Genomic DNA, 16,937 nt, shown 5'->3' with positions numbered 1-16,937 from the left:
CAATTCCTAGCACAAGAATTCTGGGAACTCACCTAGCTCCATTAACAACGGATTCTGTGGCTTACGCACAGTGAACATACAAGTGAGCCCTGCAATGGAAAGGACTAGATATGTTCTGGATGTCTCTTGGACACCTATTCAGTGACACTGAACTATTTAGGACACCAACAACACGGCAAAGGAGGAAACCACCCTACCTGGTTTCCTCCACCGAGTCATTTCCACCTCCCCCATTATCCCTCCCAATACCCTCCTCTTATTCCTGTTATCCTTATCTCAGGCTTGTTTCTTACTACTGCACCTCACCTGCCGTAGCATGTAGGTGAGAGTATATGTATACTGAAAAAAGTGAAAGAAACAGATTTGAAAAATAAAATAAATTTTTGTAAATGTATAAGTATTCAAGTGTAGCTTGAATATATTTTAACATTTAAATGCTTTTAGTTGTATTTTTAGTTTCTTTATGCATTTATTTAGATTATATTTTACCTTATAGTATTGAACGCATATTTTATACTTATATTAAAAATGTATATTCAATTTTTTTTTTTTTTTGTTGATTTAAAATTTGATTTTTTAAATGAATTTTATAATATATGAAAACAATTTGTGGTTGTTATTATTTGTATATTCTAATAAATTAAGAAATTTAAAAAATAAATACATTTCAACAAATATTTATAAATATGTAAGTGTTTTATAACATAAAAAGTTATTTGAAAATTAAAGTATTATTCATATTATTTTATTTTGTATTGTATAAAAAAATCGCACATAAATGTGTTTTTTTTAAATATATATTTTATTTGCATTTTTAGTGTGTGTTGTTAATGAAGTATAATATTTAGATAAATGTGGTGTAGCTTTTATATATACTATCTGTAATATGTTATAGTTATATACATTTATTCTGGATGAAATAGTAAATATATTGACTTTAATAGGTTAAAAAAATTATAAAATTGTCTTAGAATATGGCAATACTTTGTTTTAATTTCTGATACTGTGCCTAAATGTTTTAGATTGAAGTGTGAATAGCCATTTTGACCTTTTCAGAGCCAAACATGTTTTCCAGAGTGTTTTAGATCGGTATCGGAATAACAAATCTGACCTCTTCAGTGTCTAACATCTTCCATAAAATGTTTTAGATCTGAATGGTAATAGTATTTCTGCCCCCTTTAGTGTCTGGCCAACTCATTCTCCAAAGTGGTTTAAGTTGGAGACAATAGTAAATGTGACCCTTTAAGGGTCCATCACCTTCCCCAAAATGGTTTAGAGTGAAGCAGGAATGGTGATTATGACACCTTCAGCGTCCAACACATTCCCCAAAGTTTTTTAGATTGGAATATGAATATTAATTTTGACACTTTTAGTGTCCAACACATTCCTCAATGTGGTTTACATTGGAGTGACAAAAGTAAATGTGACAACTTCAGTGTCTGACTCCTTTCCCAAAATGGTTTAGAATGGAGTGGGAATAGTAATTCGGCCCCCTCAGTGTCCAATACATTCCTCAAAGTGGTGTAGATTGGTGTGGGAATAGTAAATATAATACATTTTCTGTCCAACATGTTCCTCAAAAAGATTGCGATTGGGGTGGATATAGTAATTTTCACCCCATCAATGTTGAAAATATTTCCCAAAATGGTTTACACTGGAGTCAGAATAGTAAATATCACTTCTCTAATTTTTAACGTTTTTTCTTTTCAGAGTAGATCCGTTTGGTGTGCGAATAGTATGCATTGTTTATTTAATGTACATGTATTCCTAAAAAGCTTTTAGTTCTAGTGGGTGTAATTTAGTATGTAATTTAATGAATGATGTGTTGTAGAGAGAGATACGATAAATATGTAGGTTTTATTGTGTTATTTCATACATTAACATTTTAATATACACTTGTATAGTATAAAACATTTTTATACATTTTTAAATTACTTAACACACTCGTTTTTTTTATTTATTAAATATATTCTTATGTACAACCAATATGATAAAACATACCTTCAAATACTTTTGCTGCAAATGCATTTTACATATTGTGGCGATTCAAACAATTTATAATTTTCTTACATATACATTTTTATTTGAAAAAATAATAAACAAGCAGTGCCCGGGTTGTTTGGAGGACTGGACTACATTGCCCATACTCCAGTATGCCTGGTGGAGGCGGGGTTCACATGAGTGTGTGGCCTTAAACTGACGTCGGGAAGCCTGTGGTGCGGGACGCCAGACCACTACAAGCAGTACCTGTGTTGTTTGGAGGACATGACTAAATTGCCCATACTTCTGCGTGCCTGGAGGAGGCGGGGCTTGCATCTGTGTGGGGCCTTCCATTGACACTGAGAAGTCCATAGGGCGGGACACCAGATTCCTAAAAACATTGCTTCTGTTGTTGCAAGGGCAGGACTACACTGCCCATACTCCTGCATGCCTGGAGGAGGTAGGGCTTGCACTAGTGTGGGGACTTAAATCAACCCCAGGAGGCCCGAAGTGTGGGACATGCCCAGGAGTATGACCACCAAAAGTTGGCCTGTCTGCGCCTGTCTGTGGCTAACCAAGGCTGGGCTCAGCCACCCTCTTGGTTCCACTGTGCCAAATCCACCAAGAAGATCTCTAAGTTTAAAAGTACTTTAAACTGTTGCCTCCCTGTTTTTAATTGACATACTTTGTCGTTTCTCTGTTGTGCAGATGTGGCCAACATGGCAATTAATTCCATAGGTAACTCTTTAGCTGGCTCAACCTGGTCCACATTTTTTTCTGTACTCATGCCATATGAACTTCCCTGCTTTTTTCTTTAACTCCTTTTCTGGGACATTTAGATTATAGACACGGGGAAGAGGAAAGCCCCAATCATAAAAACAGCTGTTGAGACCCCTAGTGCAACCTTAGACACATTTTTGGGAGGGCCGTAGGGGTCATTAGAAGGAAATCAACCTGAAAGAAAGGCGTCTTTCTTTGGACTCTGACAATTTGCCTATTCGATCTACCTCTGCCGCTAACCACTCAGCAGGGGTCTGTGGACAGTGTGGACAATGTGGATTCAATAAAGGGGAGCCTGTTAATGTTAAAGTGATTTTTAAAGCGAGCAATTACCCAGAGGTGTACTGATGCAAACTCTGCTAAAAGGTTGGCGTTGCTCAAGAACACTACTTACGGAAGAGCCAAGTTTTGAATTCCTTTCTAAATAAGAACAAATTGGGCATCGATCTAATGGGGGATGGGAGTAAGAGGTTCCATGCTTTACCAGGGCACAAAACAAAACTTCTGCCTGTGCACCTGAGCTAGGAGCAGCTGTGCCCATGGGTGTAGCTTCGAGGGGTGTTTGGGGTGTTACACCCCCTTAATAAATGTATTTTCTGGTAAATAGTTGGGCTCAGTCTGGTATGGTGAGATGTCTGTCGGGTTTCACCAGGAAATTTTGCATACACACAGAAAAAATTGCACACACACTCTCTTCCTCTCTGTTTTGAATGTCGTCAGAAATATTGGTTATGTTAGAAAATAATTTTATTTTCTCTCTTAGTACCCCTATCAATCCACATTCCTCTCCCAGTCCACTACCCTTTAGGCCCCTCTCATGCATCCTGCTTGTCTTATAATGTATTTTAACATTATATGCCTGTCTGATTATCGGAAAATCCGAAGCTCACACCCCACAATTTTACTGGCCAAGCTACACCCCTGATTGTGCTAGCAGAGTCAGCATATCAGCAATCCAGTGACAAAACATAAAAGGAAGACAATTGTGCTACCAGCCGACATGAAGCCCCCACCCCATAAATAGTCCAGGATCTCTGCACAACTAGAATACGAAAATTCTAGGTAGTCGTGATGATCTAACTTGGGCCTCTTTCATTTTCAAGCTCACAGCTGTATTTAATAGGTGTATTGCACCTTTAATTCAAAAAGATTGTAAATTTGGAAGAGGAGATTACAAATGTCTCCAAATACTATCAACAAACAACTATCACCATTCCCTCTGAGGCTCTGCCACATATATCCTCAGTTCTGTCACTGCTGCTAGTGATAGGAGCTTAATACACTTTCTGACAACACTGCCATGATAACTGATAATACTCGGAAAGCCCCTTCTAGGGTGGCCAAAAGGAACCTTCCAAGACACACCCTTGGCAGTGTGTTTCATGGTCCTGTCCTGTCAAATTCTATGTCTACCTGTACTCTGAGCACCAAACCATCTCCATTCCATTTAAATCTCCCCCCATGAAAGCTGTTGATTTGTTGTTATGACTAATGTACCAAAGCTAGCTGAAACAACAGCTGAATCCCCCTCCCTGCTAAAAAAAACAAGATTTGTCACTGGCTCATGAAACATACAGACTTTAACATCTGGGGCTACAATAACATTCTTGTTGTGCAGAGAGTTGAATGGGTTGGCCCAACAGTAACATTATTTCACTGTGATTGTGAATCATCATCTTTAAGCAACCAGCCCTAGTAAAATGTCTAATTTCTCAACCTCCATTAGTGCTGACTTGGAGGAGACTATGGGGGTCATTCTGACTCCCGCCGACCGCGGTAACCGCAGGGCCGGCGGGAGCCGCCAGAATACCGATGCGCGGTCAGAAGACTGCCGCGGTTATTCTGGGTTTCCCGCTGGGCTGGCGGGCGACCGCCAGAAGGCCGCCCGCCAGCCCAGCGGGAAACACCCTTCCATGAGGATGCCGGCTCCGAATGGAGCCGGCGGAGTGGAAGGGGTGCGACGGGTGCAGTTGCACCCGTCGCGATTTTCAGTGTCTGCATGGCAGACACTGAAAATCTTTGTGGGGCCCTGTTAGGGGGCCCCTGCAGTGCCCATGCCACTGGCATGGGCACTGCAGGGGCCCCCAGGGGCCCCACAACACCCCATACCGCCATCCTGTTCCTGGCGGCCGAAACCGCCAGGAACAGGATGGCGGTATGGGGGTCGGAATCCACATGGCGGCGCAGCAAGCTGCGCCGCCATGGAGGATTCCCCAGGGCAGCGGAAAACCGGCGGTACACCGCCGGTTTTCCGTTTCTGACCGCGGCTGTACCGCCGCGGTCAGAATGCCCATGGGAGCACCGCCAGCCTGTTGGCGGTGCTCCCGTGGTCCCCAACCCTGGCGGTCTCAGACCGCCAGGGTTGGAATGACCGCCTATAAGCCTTCTATCTCTGTTTTTTTTATAGACACTTAAACCTGATCAAGTTGCTATCCACCTCACCTGGTTACCCTCTTCTACTGAATGGGGGGTCCAGCATCCTTTGTCACAATTGTTTTGAACTTCTAACGGATGTCAACAAAATAGATTGACTGCAACCGACTCTGGTGTTATCTAAAGGGGTCTCTTGATTGCTGGAGCAGACTAATAATCCAATCTCAATCACTGGCCAGTGTTTCCATGGAACCCCTGTTGAATACTCTGGCCCTCATTACGACTTTGGTGGTCTCTTTTGAAGACCGCCAAAGCCGCTGCAGCCAGCAGATCGCCAGTGTTACTGGTCTGCTGACTGCCATATGTGTCCTGAAAGGACTTCCACCCATTGAAGATGCGGTTCCACCACTGCCACGTTAACAAGACTGCGCCCACCGTATTACGATACATAATACGGCATGGCGGAGTCCTATACAGCAGTGCGGTGCTGGTGGTGGAAAACACCAGGACCCATTCCCTCCTGGATGACCACCTTGCCAGAAAAGCTAAGTTGATCATCCGAAGGGGGGCCAGTGGGGTGATGGGTGAATGTGTGTGGTGTGTGCGTGTATGTGTGCCTGAATGGGTGTGCAGGAGTGCATGTCTGTGTGCGTGGAGGGTGTGTTTGTGTGTGGATAAAGGGGGATTGTGGATGAGTGTGGATGAAGGGGGGGTATGGATGAGTGTGGATGAAGGGTAGTGGGGGTGTGTGCATGTGTGTGCATGAAGGGGTGTGTGTGCATGAGTGTAAATTTGGAGGAGGGTGTGTGCATGTATGCTGATGAGTGGGGGGGCACATGTGGGTGTGTGGACATGTGTGTGTGTATGTGCTGGCGACGTGACCGCCAAGCTTTTCGTGGCAAGGCGATACTGTGAAAAGTCTAGCGGTATGCTGCCTCGGAGGAGCTCACCGCTGGCCACGTCGGTTCGATCGCACTGGCGGGCCAGGCTGCGTTGTGGCAGTTTGGCTTCGGCCAAACCCCACAGCTCGTAATATGGCGCGGTAAGACTACCGCCGCGATGCTTGCAGCATGATGACTGCCAGCCTCGTAATGAGGGCCTCTGAGTCTATCTGTTGGGGCTCTACATCAGTCAAGCAAGCTATTACTACTACTGATTTAATATGTATGGCTGCCAGCTCAGGACCTTTTGCTGAAGTTGGTTTGCTTGAATGCTTCAAGTATAATGTCTACAATGGGTTATGAGGGATGGCTTGCTTACATGTAAAAGTTTGACTTTTTTATGTTTCAAGAAACCCGGTCCCTGGATAACATTATCTGGGACTGTTTTCAGAGTTTTTGTGTTCCAGCCAGTAGGTCGGACGTGGCCAGAACTAGGGCTGGTTTGAGAACTCTTCCACCCAGAAATTACGTGGTCATCCTTGTGGCCATTGCTGCAAAAGCTGAATTAATTACTAATAATTGCAAATGTATTAACTGTTAAGAATTTACATTGAATTAGGATAACGTAGAGTAAAATTGTGTGTCATGGAAAATGTCCCCGCCGGTGTGGCCACCATGAAACAAATGAAAAGTGATTATGAATATATGTTTATAATTTAAATGATGAGCACATGTAGAAAACTATATAAGTAAGTTGCATTAACATGTTAGTGCTATGTATTTACTTAAAGTTTATATTAGGCATTGATAAATCATGTAGTTTGGGCCTTGTCGAAAAAGCTCATGTTAGCAGAAATAATTAATTAATTGTACAAGTTCTGTGAAAACCGAGAATGAATATTGTCTTTGTTCACACAGAGCTGACCAAACAATTTGTAAATGTATTGAGAACTGCCTGTTAGAATGTCTTACACTAGAACTCACAGAACTGAACAATGGCCACACTGACTACAGCTAGGATTGCAACAAAACAGTTACCTGACAAACCTGATGATAGGAACAGGAGAAGAGGAGCCAATCATCGACATGTGAAAGACTGTTTAGTTATATTTTAGATTTATAAAGTAAAGATGATTGGTCCTACTGTAAACGTACGATTTTCTGACCAATGACGGCAAGAGAAGATTCTTTATGTGAATTTAACTTAGTCTGCTTGCATTTAGGACAGAGCAGTGCAGTTCCTTTTCTGACCCTTTCGAGTCAGTCCTTATTCTGATGTCTTGCAGTCCTTTCCTGAATCCTTTAGAGCGATTCTTCTTGTCCTTGTTAGAGTCCTATTTGTGTGGAGCACTATAGTTCAATGTATTTGTTAATTTGCATTAATGTTGATTTTTTTGCTTAATGTCCCTAAATGGTTCAGTTAATTTAGAGCCCAACCGTGGCTAAACCATTCCCTTTTATTGTCCCATTGCCGATGCTGACCAGACGGATGTCCAGCTGACGAAGAGACTGCATCTTGCTGACTCATTGAGGAGAGGTGTATTGAAATGTTATTCTTTCCATGCTGTATTTGTGTTTTCCTTTAGGTACCAACTGCTATTTTGATAGAGCCATGGTTAGATGCTTTCCAAATTACTTTCAGAAAACTGTTTTGCATGAATTCCAAACATGCTATTCTAATTTGAAGGTTAGTTAGTATGCCCAAATGTTGACAATTATCAGTCACCATGAATTGATTCTGTTCTTCTGTTGAGTCTAGATGTATACTATTTCTGTTTTCCAATTATTACTGTTAATGATTTGTACTGTAACTCTCGAGATTTTAATTATAAATGCTTTAGCTAAATTGAGATTCTTTAGACGTTTTGGTCAACCTGTGTTGTTTATATACATTTATCATTTGGTTTTGAGACTAATTTACGTGATATTAGCATTGTTAATCTATGGAAAATAAACATTCTAACTTTACTAAAGGTGTGGTTACTGATGGCCAAGTGGGCCATGGTGCGTAAAGATTATTGACTCCAGAGAATTTGATGGTGTTTATTGATTAGGTTGTTGTATTATTGGTGAAGTTATGATTTATGGTGGAATCACTCTAAGCGTAGTCAAAAGGTCTGACGAAACTCTAACGTGTCCCATTATCAATTAAATTATAAAAGACCAAATAAGGACAGAAGCGCTCACAGAAATGGTAGCAGAGGATGGTTAGTCTCCTTAAGAGGCCACCATAAGGTCCTTTTTCACCTTAAATCTTGCTAAAAGAGTTGGATGGTTAGTCTCCTTAAAAGATCACTATAATTACAGATTTGGTAGTAAAGTTGGATAGTGCATCTCCTTAAGAGACCACTATGAGTCCCCAGAGATAAAGGTTATAATTTCCAGATTCTGTAGTACAAAGCAAAAGGTTATGTCTCCCTAAGAGCGTACCATTACTTTCCTAGAACTTTGTGGAGTTTGCCAATGCTTGTTTGAAAATGTTCTCAGCGTTTCTAGTGACAGTGTTAATGAAACAGATTTTGCCCTTGCACAGCTGAAGTAAATTGCAGGTGAATTGTGATGTGTGTTAGCATTAGGGAGTTTGCGTACTCCAATGAAGCTGTTTTAGGAGTTTTTGTGCTCCAATGAAGTTGTTTAAGGAGTTTGCGTACTCCAATTAAGTTGTTTAGGGAGTTTGCGTACTCCAAAGTGTGAGAGTAGGGAAGTCGTCGAACTTTCCATGCGTGTGGCACTTTGTGCTCAAAAATTGCCCACGTGGTTGTTGGTATACGGACCCTGCGTGGTCTAAGACTTCGGAGTATTGAATGAGTGTATGAGACACTTGGTTTGATGTTGTAATTTGTCTGTTTAATAGTTCAATTGGACATGATTGACAAACACAGAGTGCATGTTAAAGTGAGTGTTCATTTTTGACGGAGATTTGGTGAATCCTATGTGCACCAGGAAGACCCAATGATCAGTTGAGAGTAAAGTTTGCTGGTCGAATTTTGCTTGCGAGTTAGGGAAAATAGGTCGGAAATTGATAAAACCGTGAAGCATAACTGGTGGAGAAGACAGACAAAAAGGATTTTGGGATTGAAATTTACTTTTTGATTTGATTAAAATATTAATTTAAAGCTGAAAATGAAGTTTTTCAAAGCATTAAAAAGTGCCTTAAGGGGAGATGTGTTTATTCCAGTTAGAATAGGAGAAATTACACCACCAGAAGGTACACTCGCATACATTGTATTTGAAGAACAAGGTGCATCTCCATGTCTTTGGTTAAAACAATAGTGCAAAGAGATAGACAAAGAAGGAAGCTTAGTGTTTCCTACCCATGGAACATTTAATCTGAATATACTAGAGAATTTGAGGAGAGTACTGTACGATTTGAAACCTCCTCCGAGACCTGCACAATTTGAAGCATTAGATATTTGGGAGTTAGTGGCCAGAAAGCAACAGCCACTGAAATTTGAGAGGAGAATGAGAAAAGCTGAAAAAACTTTAGTTGAAGCAAGATGGGATAGAGAGCAGAACATTTGGAGAGCGGAGACTTTACAGGGGATTGGAATATTTCCTGCAATTACACAAGAAAACAAGAGCAAGGCTAGAAAAAGTACCAAAAAGAGGGACTTGTATCCTTCAGATGATAGAGAGCAGAGATCGACAGACTAGAAAATCTTTGACTAATGATTAAGAATCAGATGATGACGAGTTTAGTTTGCGTTACTAGGAAGTCATCCCCCACTACATGCAGCACATGCAAATAAGACAGGTCCAAGTACTAGTGCAGATCCTACAGCTCCGGTACCCATTGAGACTACACCAAGGCAACTACAGGTTAGCCATATTGTCCCTAGCATCTTCTACATTTCAGCATCCGATACCGCAGGTTGACATATCCAGGTTTTATCTAGACGTATCGTGAGCTCAACATCAGGCTTAATAGTACTGACAGGACAAGCACCCCAGATGAGAAAGGGTTGCCAGAACCTGACATCGATCCAATTAGAATCTTCACCTAATTTGATCTCTCCAATCCAAACATAGACAATTCCGATATACACCCCAATAGCAAGGTCACAAACAGGGATGTCTGCTTTGACCAGTCAGAATGCAGGAATATTGTACCCTAGAGATCAAAGCGTTCAACAAAATCCAGACGCTGTGTCAGTACCTGCTACAATTGGTCCAGTTATACCCTTATTTTCACAGGGAAACAGCAAGAGCAGTGAGCAGAAAATCCTGAATCTAAGCATAGAGAGGGAGAGATTCACTGAGAACGCAGGAATGATGACTCCCATGAGACCAACATTTGATGGAACAGGTGCGTTAATTGACTTGAGTTACTCCAGGACATCACCAAATATTCAGGAAAGACCAGAAATAGGTCCTAACCTATTTACAATGATACCAGAGACTCCATGTTTAACGTTGCAGCAAATACCCAAATTAGGTAATAATGTCTCTTTACAAGGTCTGGCAGCCCAGCAATTAACTGAATGGTTGGAGAAGTTGAAGTTGAGTAGCAATCAAGGAGATTCCAGTGGAGGAAGTTCTTTGAATTTGACCAGGCTTAAATTAGAATTGGACGAATTGATTGAGGGAACCATTGGAGTTGACAGACTTGACTCATACCGAGCCGATGAGTTGCGCTTTTTATGTAAACTAATTACCAACAAAGCAGGATTCGTACATCAGAGACTAGCAGACAAATATGGCATAGAAATTGAGAAGACAAAACACTTGAAGAGGAGTCACAGATTAGAGTTTGACTCAAAGGACTTTGAGAACATGAGAATACCGGGAACAAAGATTCACATTAGAGAATTAGTTCAGAGCATTCAAACGTTGGGAGCATTAGATAAGTGGGAAGGCAGATGGGTGAAGAAAAGAGATAAGAGAAAAAGGGATTCAGTAAATCTTACTGTGAATGTGCAGCAGGTTGAGGACCCAGTGAAAATATTATCTATGAGAGAAATTCCTGGAGGGAATTTTGTTCATGGCCCTTGGAGCAGAAGTGACATTTTGTCATTTACAAATGACAACCCCAGATTAGGAGAGAAACCAGTGGAATGGTACCAACAGACAGATAGATTTGTGAAGCTTGCAAAATGCCTGTGGGAGGATTTAAACACCCTGTTAGAAATAGTATTTCCAGCAGACTTATGGGTCGAGTGAAAGAGGGGCATAGATTGGCCAACAAGAGAACCTCAGAGAGATCCAGCCACAGGTCCACCTTCTCCTGATGTAATGAAATATTACTCTGAGGTGGTAGAATTTCTGAAAATGAGAATTTCACCCAAGAATATTGCTTGGCAGAGAATTGACAGGACAGCTCAAGAAGGAAAAGAGTCCATCCATGTGTACCATGGAAGATTATTGCAGGTGTTTAAGCATTACAGTGTTACAGAAGCAATTGAGCCAAAAGACATGATTTATTTTGTGTTTAGATTTGTTGAAGGATTGAGACCTGAAATTAGCCAGATGTTTAAGAGTCATTTGATTTGTTGACAAGCAAAACCGACTGATGAAGTATTGCATTATGCTAAGTACTCTAGCGACGAGATAGAATTGAAACAGAGAAAGTTAAAAGAGAATGCTGATGCAGATTAAAGCGGCACAAACAAGGATGCAAGGGAATTTTCCGCAAACAGTCTCAGCAGGGAAATATGGTGTTTCAGAATCAGGGCAGAGGTCGTGGTGTAAACAAAAATGTAAATTTGAGCCGTGGACCCAATTTGAATACTGGGGTCAATCAGATTGATGTACAGGGAATGAAAAGAATGTCACCGTATCACACTTGCGGCAGCCTCGGACACTGGAAATGGGAGTGTCCAACGCAAGTACAGGAAGGTGATGCCCGAGACGAATTAAATCAATTCTTTCCAAAACATGAGAGGACCTAGAATGTGAAGTCAAAATTTTGTTTTTCAAAATAATATGAAGAAGGTGCAAGGTCCCCAGCACATGCAACAGATGCACTGCCACGTTTGCAGATGCCACTGTGACAAAAAATGCAACCCCAAGTTCAAATGGTAGGTAGGCAACAAATGCAGATATCTCAAGCCCCAGTAGATCAGCAACAGATGATGCTTCCTCAGCACCTGCCAACGGTTTAACCCCAGTAATAACACAGTACACCAATTCCCATTACACAGTGAGGATGGAATAAGCGATGATTGGGTGAGGGAGAGTTCAGATGAAGAGGAATGTGTGTTGGCAGCTTCACTAGAAGTAGATCAGAAAGGTCCATGCATCTTCTTGGTTATAATTTCCAGATTTGGTAGTACAAAGCAAAAGGTTATGTCTCCCTAACAGCCTACCATAACTTTCCTAGAACCTTGGAGTTTGCCAATGCTTGTTTGCAAATGTTCTCAGCGTTTCTAGTGACAGTGTGAATTAAATAGGTTTTGCGCTTGCACAGCTGAAGCAAATCGCAGGTGAATTGTGAAGGTCCATGTGTCTCCTTAAAGGACCACTATGAGTCCTCAAAGATAAAGGAGTTCCCAGAGAGTGAAGGGAAAAGTAATGGCTGACAAAGTTTTGTTACCTTGTTGACACAGGAGCTACACGCTCTACTGTTGGAAGTGCAGAAGTTCCCAACTTACCCCTTTCAGGGAAAATAGTGCAGATTGTAGGAGCTGCAAATCAGTATTTGACAAATCCAGTTACAGAAACAGTTTCAGTTAAAATTGGAAACTTCAGAGGCCTGCACAAGTTTGTAGTTTGTAATTTGAGTCCGGTTTCCTTAATGGTAAGGGACTTGCTATGCAAAACGAAATGTTCAATTACCTGTTCAAGTGATGAAATCGCCATTCAGATAAACAGTGATGATGAAGATGACCAGCTTGCGACAACAGACTGTGACCTAGTAAATGAAGAATACCCCTTGATCAGTTTCTTTCCTGTTTTTACAGTGCATGATCTTTCTTCTGATTTACAAGGAACTGTTAAGATGAAAGTTTGGGATTTTTCAGGAAAGGACATTGGTCTGATCAAAGGAGTTGTGCCAGTTAAAGTCCCAGTTAAGCCAAATGTTATTTTCCCCCAGATTCCACAATGTCACATGACACAGGATACTATTGAAGGGATTTCACCTATAATTGCAAAATTTGTGAGACAAGGTGTCTTAAAAGAAGTATTGAGCAGCCCATGTAATTCACCTATATTGAGATTGAGGAAGTTTTGTGGGAAATTTAGGATAGTTCAGGATTTGAGGAAAATAAACTATATTGTGATTAAATGTTGTCCAGTAGTGCCAAATCCAGCAGTATCATTGTTTCAGATCCCATGTGATACTGAATGGTTCACTGTAGTGGACCTATCACAAGCATCCTTTTCTGTACCTCTTCACAAGGATAGCCAGTTTCTCTTCTGTTTTAAATTCTTGAATAGGGCCTATTGTTGGTGCAGAATTCCTCAAGGGTTTTCAGAGTCACCGTCCATCTTCAATCAGATCCTGATAAAGAACCTGGAGTCATTGGAAATGCCTTTCCAATTGACGTTGGTCCAATACATTGATGATTTGTTGGTTGCTTCAAAAACGAAGGAAGAGTGCAGGCAAGATACTATTGCCTTACTAAACCATTGGGGAAGAAATGGACATAAGGTTTCCACAGCGAAATTACAGTATTGTCAGACAGAAGTGAAATACTTGGGACACCTATCTGAAAAGGGAGCTAGGAAAATGTCCAGAGAGAGGGCCACTGCCACATTACAGATGAATCCCCCTCTCACACAAAGAGACGTCAGAATGTTTCTGGGAATGGTGAGCTATTGTCGCTAGTGGATTCTCAATTTTTCACTCATTTCAAAGCCATTGCAAAAGTAGACTCAAAAAGAAGTCACTGATCCCCTAGAGTTAGATCAAGCTTGCATGAAAGCTTTTACTGAATTGAGGGAAAGTTTGTGCAACGCTCTGGCTTTGGAAATGCCTGACTACACAAAACCTTTCATGTTGTTTTGTCATGAGCGTGATGCATGTTCTTTTTCTGTTTTGACTCAAGTACATGGTGGTGTAAACCGCCCAGTAGCATATTTTTTAAATACATTGGACCCAGTCGCAGCAGTTTTACCTGGCTGTTTGGGCACAGTGGCAGCGGTTGGATTGCGCCTCGCTCAGAGTGAGAGCATTGTGATGGGACAACCTTTAACTGTTTTGGTCCCTCACTCCATAGAAGTTCTGCTTACTCGAAACAAGACGCAACACTTAACTAATGACAGACTGACACGATATAAGACCATTATTTTAGGGTCTCCTAATGTAACACTGAAAACATGTACAGTGCTTAACCCAGCAACTTTGCTTCCGAAAGAAAATATTGAAGTTGACAAATTGAAAGATGTCGAACATGACAGAAGGTACTGATTTGTGCACAAAACCTAGACCTGACATTCAAGATACCCGATTGGAAGAAAATGACCAAATTATGTTTGTTGATGGTTCCTGTTTAAGAGATAACATGGGGACCTTGAAGGCATGATATGCAGTGTGCACAATTTCTGGTATACTCAAAGCTTCCTGGCTTCAGGGAGTATATTTTGAACAAGTGGCTAAATTGGTAGTCCTTATTAGAGCATGCCATGTTTCAGCACAACTTAAAGTTACCATATATACAGACAACCAGTCTGGATTTGGAATAGTTTTACGACGTTGGCCAGTTATGGTCACAGAGAGGTTTCCTGACCTCTTCAGGTTCACCAGTTAGAAGTGGTGACAGGATTCATGACTTTTGATAAGCTTTGCAAATGCCCGAAAAGATTGCTGTGGTGAAATGCACTGCACACCAGAGATCGCAAGATTTTGTTTCAATGGGAAACAGATATGTGGGTCAAGTCGCAAGATTTTGCACATTGAATTGTATATCTTTCAAAGACAAATGGGAACTGCTACCTGAAGAAGAAATGAGCCCAAATATGCACTACAGGTCAGAGATGCTTAGGATGAATTGAACGTTTTACAGGAAAAGGTCAACAGAGATGAAAGGAAAGAGTGGGTTAAACTGAAATGTGTACAGCGGGAAGATGATGTATGGGTGTCCGGGGAGAGACAAGTCATTCTCCCTAACTGTTTGTTGTCACAAATTGCCAGATACTATCATGGACAAGCACATGTGGGCAGGGATGCTATGATTTGTACTTTCTAGCAGACATGGTTTATTCCAAAATTTAGATAGGTTGCTGAAGCAGTTTGCCAATGCTGCATCATCTGCTAGCAGATTAACGTGGGCAAAAGAACTGTGGTCATCATGAGCCAGATAGGAAGAGCGGGAGGTTCATTTAGCAGAATGCAGATGGATTTCATTGAGGTGCCTGTGTATGGAGGATTGAGATATGTGTTGGTGATTGTTTGTATCTTTAGTCATTGGATTGAAGCCTACCCCACACAAAGAAATTACAGCCTTATCGTAGCAAAGTTATTGCTTAGAGAACTGATACCTCGTTTTGGTTTTCCAATTTCTTTAGAATCAGATAGAGGAAGCCACTTCAACAATGAAGTGATTAGATTACTATGTTCAGCTTTAAACATTCAGCAGAAATTACACTGTAGTGACAGACCTGAAGCCTCAGGACTTGTTGAACAAATGAATGGTACCCTGAAGTCAAGAATTGCAAAGATGTGTGCATCCATGAATCTGAACTGGCCAGATGCACTACTGTTAGTTCTGATGAGTATCAGAAACACTCCAGACAGGAAGACTGTACTGTCGCCGCATGAGATCTTAATGGCCAGAGCAATGAGATTGTCAGTGGTCCCTTCCAATACTCTTGTGAACATAACACATGATATGGTGTTGGATTACTGCAAGGGTCTAGCTGATGTGGTTCGCTCTTTCTCTCATCATGTGGAGGCCAACACACAGCAGCCATCCCAAGAACAAAGTCACAACCTGAGGGTGGGAGATTGGGTTGTGATCAGAAAACATGTGAGAAAGACTTGTCTGGAACCCAGGTGGAATGGACCCCACCAGGTAATATTGGTTACTACTACAGATGTGAAGTGTGCTGGAGTTCTGTACTGGATTCATGCCAGCCATACTCCAAAAGTACCCTGTCCCTTAGACACTGAAGAAGAGTTATTGAGACTGCCAACAACATCCAGACTAACTCCAGAAGCAAAAAAGGAAACTGGAGAGTCAGAAACCGACTCAGAGTAGACAGAAGAAAATCCAGATACCCCAATAAGAGATGAATTGGAGGAAATACAGGAGGTCAACAGTGGACAAGTCTCGGCTGAGTCAGCAGGAGAGTCTAGCCAGAGGAGTGCTCTCCCAGAAACAGACGATGTTGGGAATCAAGAAGGACAGCCCACTGAACCGGTGGAGGGAGTTGAGTTATATCAGAGCTAAAACGATCTGACTCCTCCTGGGCCAGTTGCAGGTACATCAAGTCAAAATCCTGCTGAACAAAGAGAAGTTAAACATTCAGCACTGAAAAGAGCATTAAATAAAGGAATACGGAAAGGAGATAAGTGGCCTAAAGAGCAAAAGAAAGGAAAAGACTCAAGCACATTGTCAATAATAGAAGACGAATTAGACACCACAAGGAAAGAAAACTTGAGTGATGGAGAATTAAGTGGAGATCAAAGGCTGAAGAGAAAGTGAGTTACAAATCGAAGGTACGCTGGTCCTGAATGGGTGTATGCGACAACTAGTGATTGGCAAAGAGAGTTCTTGTCTTTTTGATTTGATCGAGAAGTTCCAGGTCAATACTTTGGTACGTGAAGGAGATCAATTAACTGAACTTTGAAAATGATTATGTGCAACTGAAAGATAAAAGAGACATTGAAAGTAACCAAAAGAGACTTTTGAGATAACCTGATTTGACAAGCTGCTTAACCAACTGTGACAATATTTGCTGATTTTGCCAAAAGTTCTGGAAAAGAGTCTAAAAGCTGTAAGTAACTGTCAAGAAGATTGAAGACTTTTGTTTTGCTTTTGC

The sequence above is a fragment of the Pleurodeles waltl genome, chromosome 3_2 (assembly GCF_031143425.1).
Source record: "Pleurodeles waltl isolate 20211129_DDA chromosome 3_2, aPleWal1.hap1.20221129, whole genome shotgun sequence".
NCBI classification, from domain to species: domain Eukaryota; kingdom Metazoa; phylum Chordata; class Amphibia; order Caudata; family Salamandridae; genus Pleurodeles; species Pleurodeles waltl.
Note: the sequence above shows the minus strand (reverse complement) of the source record.